Below are 12,012 nucleotides of genomic sequence, written 5' to 3' on the forward strand. Positions count from 1 at the left end.
GTCTTTTGTTTAGTTTGTGTGATGAACATGAGTGACAAACGGTGTAAGAAAACCTTTTCCTTTTCAATTTTTTATTTGTTGTATTGTTATTATTTTTATCTAAATTTGAATTTCGAAACCCAGACCTCCCCCCCCCCTGGACGGGTCCTTCGCACGGGACTGATTTGGTCACATTATTTGTAGTTCAAAGTTACTTTTTTCGTTCTACATAGTCACTATTTGGTCACTTTTTTCGGTCCTCAAAGTCACTATTTGGTCACTTTTTTTCAAATTTTTTTCACTAAAGTCCCTACTTTTTCATTGTCAAACCGCTACCAGCCCTGTTTAAGAGATTTTATAACTGTGGATTAGCAGTGGCTGGATGTAAACATAGAGAATTAGTCACACGGTCAATAATCACTATACCTACTGTTGGAAGTTGGATCCACGATTATATTATTCGCAAGAAATTTCCCGACTTTGGTGAAAATGTAATTAAATGTCTGACATACTTCGACAAACTAGTTGGAACTTCATGATAACCAGAATAATGAAGAAATCCAAGCTGAACCAAACATTTACGATCAACACCCAGTTGCATTGAGGCCCCCAATTGCTCATTGAGTGGTGTATTTATTAATTTCTGATGCGTTTTTTATTTCTTACTTTTCTCGACAGTATTTAACCTTTAGCGAAGGGTTTACATTTTATTTATTGTCGTTAAGCTGTCGATACATACATGTGCCGACATCTATACGTCTGTCAGTGTATAATTTAATTGTTTCTCAACTGGATACCAATAACGGGAACGACGTAATTTAAAAGGAAACTGGGCACAGCTGCGCCTTAAATATCATTCCATCATTTGGTGGTTCTTCGATTGCACCAATGTATGAGCTCTTACTTACATATGTACTTACAATTGGTCTCATTGGAAGTAGGATGCTGTCTCCGTGGCATTTCGAATGAAAACCAAAACGGGCGATCAACTCAGATTCAAGTGTGTTCGGTTCCGATCACTCGAAGCAGATCTCTTCAGTCATAATGCATTTGATTACGGATTCACGTCTTCATTTCACTTGTTTGACTCTAAAATTTTTCAAACGAAGCCAAACACTTTCTGGTGAGGGGGACCCATCCCACTAGACGGGTTTGTCGACTTAGCTCACACCGAGGCACATCATCAGTTCTGTTTGTCTCGTTAGCTTAACGACAAACGGATTCCCACGAAACAAACAAACCAAATCACACAGAATCTCACCAGCAGAATATCACTTTTAGCTTTACAAAAAAAAGGCCAATCTAAAACACAGACAATCGGATAGATAGATGGACGCAACACGTCTCTCGATTGGACGGACGGAGGGACGAACGAAGGAACGGCGCACAGACCTCGACTCTACTCGACTACGACAAAGCGACCGTGTATGCTCTGGCTGGCACTGACGAACGACGGAGACGCCGTTCACCGAAACCCGGGAGATACGCCCTATCTCGCAACACGAAAGCAACTGAGTGGGAAATCGAACTGCGCCATTCGAGAGCTGCTGCAGACCGACTGCTTGCGCTTGCTCCTGGCTTAAAGCTTGAGCTGAGAGCGCATAAGCACGCACCACACAACAGAACAGAACCCTGGTTTGGGTTTGGCTGGCATCATCATAACAGCAACGTAACAGTCAAAGGTTGTGCTGGGGCGTGTTTATTTTCGTGGGCGCGATCAATATACATTGATTGGTAAAGAGTTAGCCAATTTCGGGAAATACATTGGGGCTTATTCTGCTAGTCACGTGATTCACATCATTTCAATCCGTCGTCCTTACTTTTGGAATCGATTCATGAAAGAAACATCAGTTACGATAAGCTTCGGAAACCGATTGTAGCTCTTCTGAGCTGACATTTCTAACCTGGAACAATTACTGGAGTAAGATCTTATGCAAAAACTTCAATCACATATTTTTTCCTTTACCATTCATTTTTAGATGAAACTTGCTGTTCCGGTAAATTTCGTTTTACTTTTACATTAATAAATCTTTATAAATGTTAAACTTCATCTACGCTTCCTTAACTTCTTGGTGCTCTTGAATCAATTTTTATGAAAATCGCCTTAAATTTGTTCGACATGTGTCCCATTTTAAGTTGATTTTGTATGGGGGCCCCCTTCCATAAAACTATTATGAAACCGTCTCTGACGCGAAAAACCCTCGGATACCAAATTTCACTTCGTTCCGACCGTCCCACACAGTGGAAAACGATACAAAAATGTGATCAAAATTGTTTACGCGTAAGAGCAAGTTCACTGGTGTTGGGAAAAAGTGGTAGAAATTTTGTCACTTTTTGCACATTTTGAAAATTTTGCCATACAAAAACATTTTCAAGATCGCCTTCAAGTTTTTTAACAACACGTGTTGTAGTTTCGCATGCTGTGATGCAAAAATAGCAATATTTCTATCACATACGGTTGAGATAGAAACAATGCTGTAGAAAAATACAACGCCCAAAGATCTTGAAAACATTTTTGCATGGTAAAGTTTTCAAAATGTCAAAATTTCTACCACTTTTTCCCAACACCAGTGAACTTGCTCTAAACGAAGCTTTTCAGACCTATAGTGTCTTCTGGACATTTTACCTAAATTACAAGTAAGGTACACCGGGGCAAGTGCAAACTCGGGGCAAGTGCAAACGATCAACTTTCCTCTGTTACAAAAAAATTAAAAAATATTTCTTCTTCTATAAGTTGTTGTTGTTGTCCAAACCAACAATTTGACATAGATAAACTAAACTTTCTTTCAATTATTCACTAAAAACACGGCACTGTTTGATTACACACGAATTCAAGTACGTACTAGACATGAAAAGTGTGTTTTTGTTTTGCTTTTTTTGGCTACAAAAAAGGGCATTCAAATCCGATTTTTCGTCGAAGGGTGAGTGTTTGGGACTGATATTCAGGTGAAAGCAGAAAATTTATGATAAATTTTCAGTAGACCCTAAAAATTGTGAAAATAATATTCACTCCTGTCAACCCACACTGCGGGGCAAGTGCAAACGATACTACCGGGGTAAGTGCAAACGCTCCTTTAAGCCATGTAACATCAGACATTAAAAAATAATCATCTAAAAAATGGTTCAGCATTATATTAGAGTGGTCAGAAAGGGCATCCAAAGTGTTGTATCTGAAGCGGATATTCAAAATTCCGTAATGCCTTGGCAAATGAAGGTCTTTTGCTTCAAACAACAGTCAGCAAAACTGAAGTTCCAAAAAGTAATTAATATAGCAGAAAAACAGCAAACACATCAAAAAAAGTTGATAAAACATACCGGAACATGTATTAAATTCGTTTTAGTAACGATACACTGACGCATCTTTGAATAAGTTTGGAAAAAGCATTACGTTTGCACTTGTCCCCATAAACGGGGCAAGTGCAAACTTAGAAATTTTTTCACAAAAGTGCCGTTACTTTTTACCAACATTTTTTAAAATTTCACTTTCTACGGGTATTTGTTGAGAACCTTTTTAATGATGCAATGATTGATAATTGATAATTTTTGAAGATTTACATATTTTTCTAGTACATGTGAAAGTTGAACTATGGTCAAAACCGTTTGCACTTGCCCCGGTGTACCTTATGTACTTAAAAATGAAGTTGACTAAGTTGGCCTTGCTCGAGTGCGGTCGAATTTTTTCCGCGGTTGCGTTTTGGTTCGTGATTTCACGAAATTTATTTTTCCTTTAATGGATAAGTTTCAATGAGTTCGACAGTGCGGCAATTTCTTTCATCTCATGTAGAGTAAAATAAATTCAAATCGTAAAGGTTTGTGGATTTGTTGGAAGTGGCCGATTCAAAGAAGCTGGAACTACGCCCTCCGGTCCAGCATCGTTGTGCTCCCAAAGCATTGTTGGGTTTCAGTTGAACTCTAGACTGATCCGAGCCTTTAAAATAAGTAGGTACCAAACTATTTTTCATTCTGACGATTGTATTCCTTGAAAACTGGGTTTTATAAGAACGATAAGAACGATGCCCCCTTTTTTTGCTTATCATGCTTGATTTTGAAATATTTCAACGGTTCAATACTATAAAACTTGTACTCCAGTTTAATTGCTTGCATGCAGCACACAATTAGGAGCTTTATCTAAAAGCGCCTGCTAGTTATGCTTAATTTCAAATTTCAAATTTAAAAGATTATCCTAAATTTGTTTTATGAAATATCGGCTATATCGGTGCAATGTTATAATCAAATGTTTAGGCACTGGAACACGATTCGGATATCGATTAGAGCAAGTTCACTCATGTTGGGAAGAAGTGGTAGAAATTTTGACACTTTTAGGACATTTTGAAAATTTTACCATGCAAAAACACTTTCAAGATCTGTGGCATTCAAGTTTTTATACAACACGTGTTCTATTTTCACGTGCTGTGATGCAAAAATAGCAATATTTCTATCACATACGGCTAAAATAGAAACAGTGCTGTAAACAAATACAACGCCCAAAGATCTTGAAAACATTTTTACATGGTAAAATTTTCAAAATGTGCTACAAGTGTCAAAATATCTACCACTTTTTCCCAACACGAGTGAACTTGCTCTTAGAAACGCAACTTTTATTTCCAATCTAAACAATTTTATTTTCTTCGAACGATCAGCGTTCGAAGTAAACAAGGCGGCGGATTAGTAAGAACTGATAATATTATCATTTTAAAAAAAACTGTAGGGATTTTTTTCAAAGATTTTAAGTGTAGTACATAAAAATGTGTTGTGTGATAAAATTTTATATTTTTTCTATAAAAACAGTTACACTTTCCAGAATTTTGTGAATTCTGATTTCTTTCTTCCTAAACGTAGTCTATTCATACTTTGAGAGAGTTAGTTTACAAGTATATGTACATTTAAGTATATTATATGCCATTTTGTTAAGTTTGCGACAATATGCGGCAAAGAGTTGTATTGCACTGATAAGTTTCGGAAAACGATCCTATTCAGTTATCACAACGTTCATAACAAGTTAAAAAATTAAAAAGAACAAACAGGAGATTCACTTCATCCATCAATTAATTTTAATACTTTAAATATCTCCTTATAAATATTTTTCGAAGTATGATAAAAATATCTTTACTCTAAAGGGTCGTTTTTGCAATCACATTAGTGTATCAGGAACAAGAATTAGGAAAACAAGTTAGTTTAAAGAAAATTTTAACACATTTTTAATTTTCTATTCAACTTTTTATCACTGCATCAAAGATTTAAATTAGGAGTTTCCTTAAGACAAATCTAGGAGCATAGGAGGTGTAGGATGGATCCTGATCTTAAACCTTTCCTCTACTAACACAACCCTTTTTTCTTTCCTTGTAGGGAAGAGCCCACTGCGACCAGTAGTTGATCTATAGTGGTAATTACCCCGCGTTAATATATGCTATCATTCTCGCCTGCACTATGGGTTTAAGTGACAGTTGATTGCTGACTAAGCATTTTATCCCAATCGGGTATGATATCAAAGATGTATGATATAATTTTCTTAGGGCTGATATGCAACCATATTTCTTGTGCGCTTATTAAATTTGCCCCAAGTACACGCTCTCTCCTATTTAGGAGGGCGCAGCAGTTGCATAGAAGATGCTCTGCAGTTTCTTTTTCGAGCCCGCAGAACCGGCAGTCATCGTTTTGAATAATGTTTATCCGTTTGAGATGTTGTTTTGTTGGACAATGTCCGGTCAAGAGACCTGTGTAAGTACTTAACTCATGCTTACTTAGGTTCAACATGTTTTTGGAGAGTCGTACGCTTGGTTCAATGAATCTTTTCGCCTGAGCTGCTCCCTCTGCTGTTCTCCAATTGGAGACAATAGTGGTGCTTTCCCAGTTCTTGAGTTCCATATTCAAGGCACTCCTCGATACTCCACAGAAAGGTTCAGGTCCAATTAACAGGCCCTGAGATCCTTCCCTAGCTAGCTGGTCTGCTTCTTCGTTCCCTAGGATACCGCAGTGGCCTGGAACCCAGAATAAAAATACTCTGTTCCGTATGGCCAGGTTTCTTAGTGCAACAATACACTCCCATACTAGCTTGGAGTAACATGTGAACGTACTTAGTGCCTGGAAAGCGGCCTGGCTGTCAGAGAATATATAGATATTTGTGTATCTGTATCCTCTTTTCAAACAGGCTAAAGTGCATTCTAGAATTGCTTGAACTTCTGCTTGGAATACTGTTGGCCAGTTTCCCATCGGAATTGAGATCCTGAGTCTAGGTCCGAACACCCCTGCCCCAGTTCTATTATCCATTTTTGATCCATCAGTAAAGAATTTTATCGATCTGGAAGGAACCGCAGGTCCACCTGACTCCCACACGTCCCTATCGTTGATAGTTACATTGTATGGTATGTCTAGATTGAAAACGGGTTCCATCCAGTCATCGTTCTTTACAATAAGTAAAATATCTTCAGGATTTTTAGGTGTCCTGTAAGATCCCTCTCATAGAGAGTTTTGTTTTTGGAGAGTCTCAAGGCACTACGTTCTGCCTCTAACTCAATAAATTGATGTAGTGGCAGGATATTTAGTAGTGCATTCAGAGCCTCGTTTGATGTGCTTCGCATAGCGCCAGTTATAGCTAGGGTTGCTATTCTTTGAAGCTTCGCTAGTTTCTTCCGGGCCGTAGCTTGCACAGTTTTGGTCCACCACACTAAGGAAGCATACGAGATTGTGGCTCTTCTTATAGCTGTAAATATCCAATGGATAATTTTCGGCCTTAGCCCCCATTTTTCCCTACTCCTTTGAGGCAAACCCATAGAGCTTTTGTAGCCTTGGCTATTACATGCTCTATCTGCGGATTTCATGATAGCTTTGAATCTAGTATGATACCTAAATATTTCACCTTTGATTCGAAGTTTAGCACTTCCCCGTATAATGTTAGTGGTTTTAGTGCAGTTTTTCGTCTCGTAGTGAATGCTATCACAATAGTTTTGGAAAGGTTAATGTTCAGTCCCTCTTCCCTGCACCAGAATAGTGCGTAGTTAAGTGCAGATTGCATTCTGTTTGACAACACATTCTCATATTTTCCCCGACGTCTCATATTACTACGACGTCTGCAAAGCCAATAACTTCGAAACCCATAGATACAAGTTTGTTTAGGAGGTCGTCCACGATCAATGACCACAACAACGGTGATAGAACCCCACCTTGGGGACATCCCTTTGTTGGAGTGGCTTTGATTGTGAGTCCTCCCAAACTTGCATAGATGGTTCTATTTATAAGCATGCTACTAGTCCAGTTAACAATTGCCGAGTGGCATCCTCGTCTTTTCATAGCTGTTTCGATTGAACTGTGAGATGCGTTGTCACTGCCCCTTCAATGTCTTGAAAAGAAGCGAGTGCTATTTCTTTTGCCTCTAGGGTCTTTTCTAGTTCTAGTAGGCCGTAACCGTTGACATACCTTTTTTGTAAGCAAACTGAAAATTGTTCAGCTTACTTGAGCTAAGATACTGCGATTTAATGTGCTCGTCAAGTATCTTCTCCATTATTTTCAAGATAATGGATGTCAGACCGATAGGTCTGAATGCCTTTGGTTGGGTTTTATCTTTTTTTCCTGGTTTTGGGATGAAGATAACGCGCACCTTTCTCCACTGTGTGGGAATATGACAAAGTGTCATACTGGCTACGAACATCTCAACCAAGGCAGGTGTTACCATTTGTTTTGCTTGCTGTATTTGGATTGGTATAATCCCATCTTCACCAGCAGCTTTGAATGGCTCAAATGTACTTATTGCCCAACCCTTTCCTTGGATATTTAAATATAGATTCGCAGACGTATAGACGGTTTCTATAGTTTGAAATATTATCTTACCTTTGTTTCTGAATTTTAAAAATTAATCTTCGGAATATAAAGGGACAAAAGGTTGTTAATTAATCCTATGAAGTATCCTACTAACAATCCTCCCTTCATTCCTCATTGACTACCAGGACGTGGCCGGCGCCGTTATTGATCATTTTCAAAAAGAGCGTGAGTTTTGTGGATTGAGAATGAATTGCTAGTCCCAAGCACCATTCTTTTGGCCCTTGTACAAAACTGATGGCCTCGATCAATCACGGAGTAGCAACAATTGGCGAGGTAGAACTTGTTTTGCTTCGCCCCGTCAGCGATCGTAGAATTTGAAGTGCATAAGTTGAGCTAAGTCTTATAAAATATGTTATCTGAAGTTTGAAATGAATGATCATATCTAAGCACTTCAAGTTCAATGATTAAAGGTGGATATGAGTAGTCAACTAAGCTAAGCTAAGCTTATTATACAAGTACTTCAAAATGAGCTATTGATAAAAGTGATTAAATCAACTAGTAGTGAGATAGAAAAATTAATTCTTGTGATTTTCATTTTAAAGCTGTCATGTCTACAGCAAGTTTTTAGATTGTAAAAAGCGTAGTAATTTTGTTTAATACGTCAACATCGTAGAAGCTAAACATAAAATGTTAGAAGGGTTCAGAAATTTTTTTTTCAACATTTTCAGATTTTTTACAATATTTTTTCAGGCAGAACTTCCTGAAGTATATGAAGCATGCTGATGATCTGTAAATATTCTCTCAATTGAAGATTGATCTTACATAATTAAAACCGATTCTGCACAAACATACAATAAAGAATTTTTTAAACTTAATTTTAACATCTAAATTTTTAGGTACCTTATTATTCCTACGTATAAGTTTCAAACCGGTAACTACTGAAATCTGATCAGGTATATTTTAACTAACCATCAACACGACCTTCTATTAAAAAAAACTAGAAAAATTCTCATCAACTCGTACGAGATCGACTCAACAAACAGCACATATCGAGTTTGTAAATTTTGAGAGAGCTCCGTGTTTCTTGCTCTGGTTGATCATACATTGATGTCATGTATGGGTGTATGGGATGCAGCAACAGAGCAGCAGGTTTCTTTCCATCTTTTCGTTTGGGACGTTTGGGGTGGTTCAAACTCGTTCGTGACGTTCTCGAGAAAAAAAGATCTCTTGGATGAGTCATGAATGCAAATAGATGCAGTCGCGCTAAACTCCGCACCTATAGCTTCGTGCTTCATTACGGGTTTGATTTCAAACGAACTTGTTCTTTCAAAACTGGACAATAATGATCTTGTCGGAAGGTACAGAAAGGCGCGAGGCGATCACCGTTTTGTCACCTACCGAAAAGAAATCGAAAATTTGGAACAGTGAAATTATAGATGTCAATCCAACCCGGTAGTAGCCTTAGTAATTAAGTCAAGTTGTAGTTTTAAGTTTTGTAAAATATTCAAAAAAATATTATGTGATAACTATGTATATTAAATCAATGAAACAAATTCATAAAGTCTTAACCTTTTCTAAAAAAATCACACTCGTCTGTTTGCATGACTTGAAATCGATTGAGCTGGGCCTGGTCTGTTAAAAATTGTTTCATCGAATACGACCTTCTGAACTGTATTCATTAATTCAATCAGATTTCGCTTACAGCACAATCGAATCTGGGTCTGGCTTTACATTCTCTGTGTTAAACTATGGGTCTACTTTTTCCATTCATCTCTCCTAAGCCGATAGATTATGATTGTATGTATCCATTTATGTAGGTAGTCGTTATGCTACGCAGGCCCTTCTTCATATTATGCTACGCTCTCATCAATTGCATTGCCTCTCACAAATTTGTTGCGAGAAAACTGGCTTCTGGAGCTAGCTGAGGCTGAGACTGAAATTTAACCGAATTCGAAATAAGCCGCCCTATGGCCGGGCGACCCCTTTGTCTTTTCTTTGCCGGTCATTTGGGCGTTCTGGTTACACCAAAACTCTGACTTGGCCTGCCTGGGTCATTGATTTAATGGTGCCCGTAAAGTGTGGGATCGATAAGCTAAATTATCTATCGGGCTTGGTGGATCATGGTGAGCTGGCATGAATCACACATCGAGTCAATCTAAATCGATCCTAGGGTGGACCGAAATTACCTAGGTCTTTTCGATTAGGATGCCTTTTTAAATTGCTTTCGATCTCTGAGAACGGTATTGAAACTTAATTTCAAAACATTATTTTTACAAGAAATGATACATAATCCTGGATTCGGTAGGGTGGGTGTTCCTAATTTGGCATGTGTGGGGACGATCATCATACGACGAAGCCAAAAGCTTTCGTCCTATTAGTCTAAGTTCATTTCTATTAAAAGCACTTGAACGTTTAATTGATCATCATATCAGGCAAGAATGCCTTGTCCAACATCCGCTTAATGCGACACAACATGCATACCAAACAGGAAAATCAACATTAACTCTTCTGCACAACGTAGTACACAATATTGAAAATAGTTTTTCACAGAAAGAATCATGTCTAGGAGCATTTCTAGACATAGAAGGAGCATTTGATCATGTCTCGCTTACATCAATAATGGATGCGGCACTACTTCATGGAGTGCCTAGTGTTATAACTAACTGGATTAGCGCAATGCTAAGTAACAGGAATCTTCGTTCGTCTTTAAGACAGGCTTCAATAACAAAAGTTAGCACACGTGGTTGCCCACAGGGAGGTGTACTATCACCTCTTTTGTGGAACCTAGTTGCAGACGGCTTGTTGAGAAAACTCAATGACCGTGGAATACCAACCTATGGATTCGCAGATGATTATCTTCTGCTGGTAAGAGGTTTGTGCATAAGCACATTATTTGATATAATGCTACAAGCTCTGCGCTCTGTTGAACGATGGTGTTCTCATGTTGAACTTTCAGTTAATCCTCTAAAAACTAATATTGTTTTATTTACTAAAAAACGTATCACCCGCGGGGTGCGCCCTCTGCTGTTTTATGGTTCCGAAATCACCGTGTCTGATCAAGTTAAATATTTGGGTGCCATTCTTGACTCCAAATTAAACTGGTCAGATCACATCGAATTCAGAATCAAAAAAGCATGCATGGCCTTCGGACAATGCCGACGTGCAATCGGAAAAAACTGGGGACTCAAACCCAAACATACTCACTGGATTTACTCCACAATAGTAAGACCAATTCTGGCCTATGGGTGTCTAGTGTGGTGGCAGAAAGGAGAAGTTGCAACAGTTCGGACTAAACTAAATCACCTTCAAAGAATGTGTCTTTTGGGGATGTCCGGATCGTTCACTACAACTCCTACTGCAGCACTAGAGGCTCTGTTTTCTATCAAACCTCTACACTTGTTCCTAAAACAGGAAGCCTTCTCATGTGCTTTTCGTCTACAGGCAGTTGGTCTCTGGCTGTCAGGAAATATCGAAAGATCATCGAGTCATACAAATGTGTGGCCTGAATTAGTTAGATTAAACAAGTTTAATCTAGCGCCAAACGATTTATCACTCTCGAGTAGTTTTCCCTACATGGGGTTTAAAGTCAAATTTCCTTCTCCTCAAGAATGGTTATCAGGTTTCGTAGAGGACCAAATGTCCTCTCATATTGTATTCTATACTGACGGTTCATTATCAAACGGCCGTGCAGGTGCAGGAATTTACTGCCACGAGTTGAACATAGAACATGCTCAATCTCTAGGTAAATATTGTACAGTCTTTCAGGCTGAGCTATATGCTATTATGTATGGAGTGCAAATTGCACTTCAAAAGAAGATTATGTTCAGAACAATTTATTTCTGTTCAGATAGCCAAGCAGCTATCAAATCACTCAGCGCTTCCAGTTCTAGATCAAAACTGGTAATCGCATGCCGGAAAGCAATCGAAGAACTTGCTGAAGGCAATGGATTAAACCTTCTATGGGTACCCGGACATAAGGGAATTTTTGGAAACGAATGCGCCGACGAACTCGCTAGAGCTGGGTCGGAAAAGGAATTTTACGGACCAGAGCCGGCTGTCCCAATATCACCATGTTGGTTCAGAAACCAAATTCAAACTTGGTCCTCTAACCAGCATGAACGATACTGGGAAGAGTTGGACACTTGTCGTCAAACTAAATTATTTTTAGAAAAACCATCTCCAATCATATCGAGTTACTTATTAACTTTAAATAAATCTCATTGCAGCATCTTGATCAGAGCACTCTCCGGTCATTGTAAACTCAACTATCACATGCAC

At 38.5% G+C, this 12,012-nt stretch overlaps 2 protein-coding genes across 9 annotated transcripts in view; one reads left to right on the forward strand and one right to left on the reverse strand.

Moving 5' to 3' along the window:
• Positions 1–1,494, reverse strand: part of LOC129740123 (uncharacterized) — a 59,579-nt gene extending 58,085 nt beyond the window's left edge. For 3 of the 4 annotated variants that reach the window (XM_055731732.1, XM_055731731.1, XM_055731730.1), the window contains exon 1: positions 900–1,494. The gene's annotated coding sequence lies outside the window, so the exon portion shown is untranslated. The remainder of the gene's footprint in view (positions 1–899) is intronic. The other variant, XM_055731733.1, reaches the window with a different exon arrangement.
• Positions 1–12,012, forward strand: part of LOC129740122 (E3 ubiquitin-protein ligase highwire) — a 151,994-nt gene that overhangs the window by 84,035 nt on the left and 55,947 nt on the right. The window lies entirely within an intron of this gene.

This window comes from Uranotaenia lowii, chromosome 1 (genome assembly GCF_029784155.1).
Source record: "Uranotaenia lowii strain MFRU-FL chromosome 1, ASM2978415v1, whole genome shotgun sequence".
Taxonomy (NCBI): Eukaryota; Metazoa; Arthropoda; class Insecta; order Diptera; family Culicidae; genus Uranotaenia; species Uranotaenia lowii.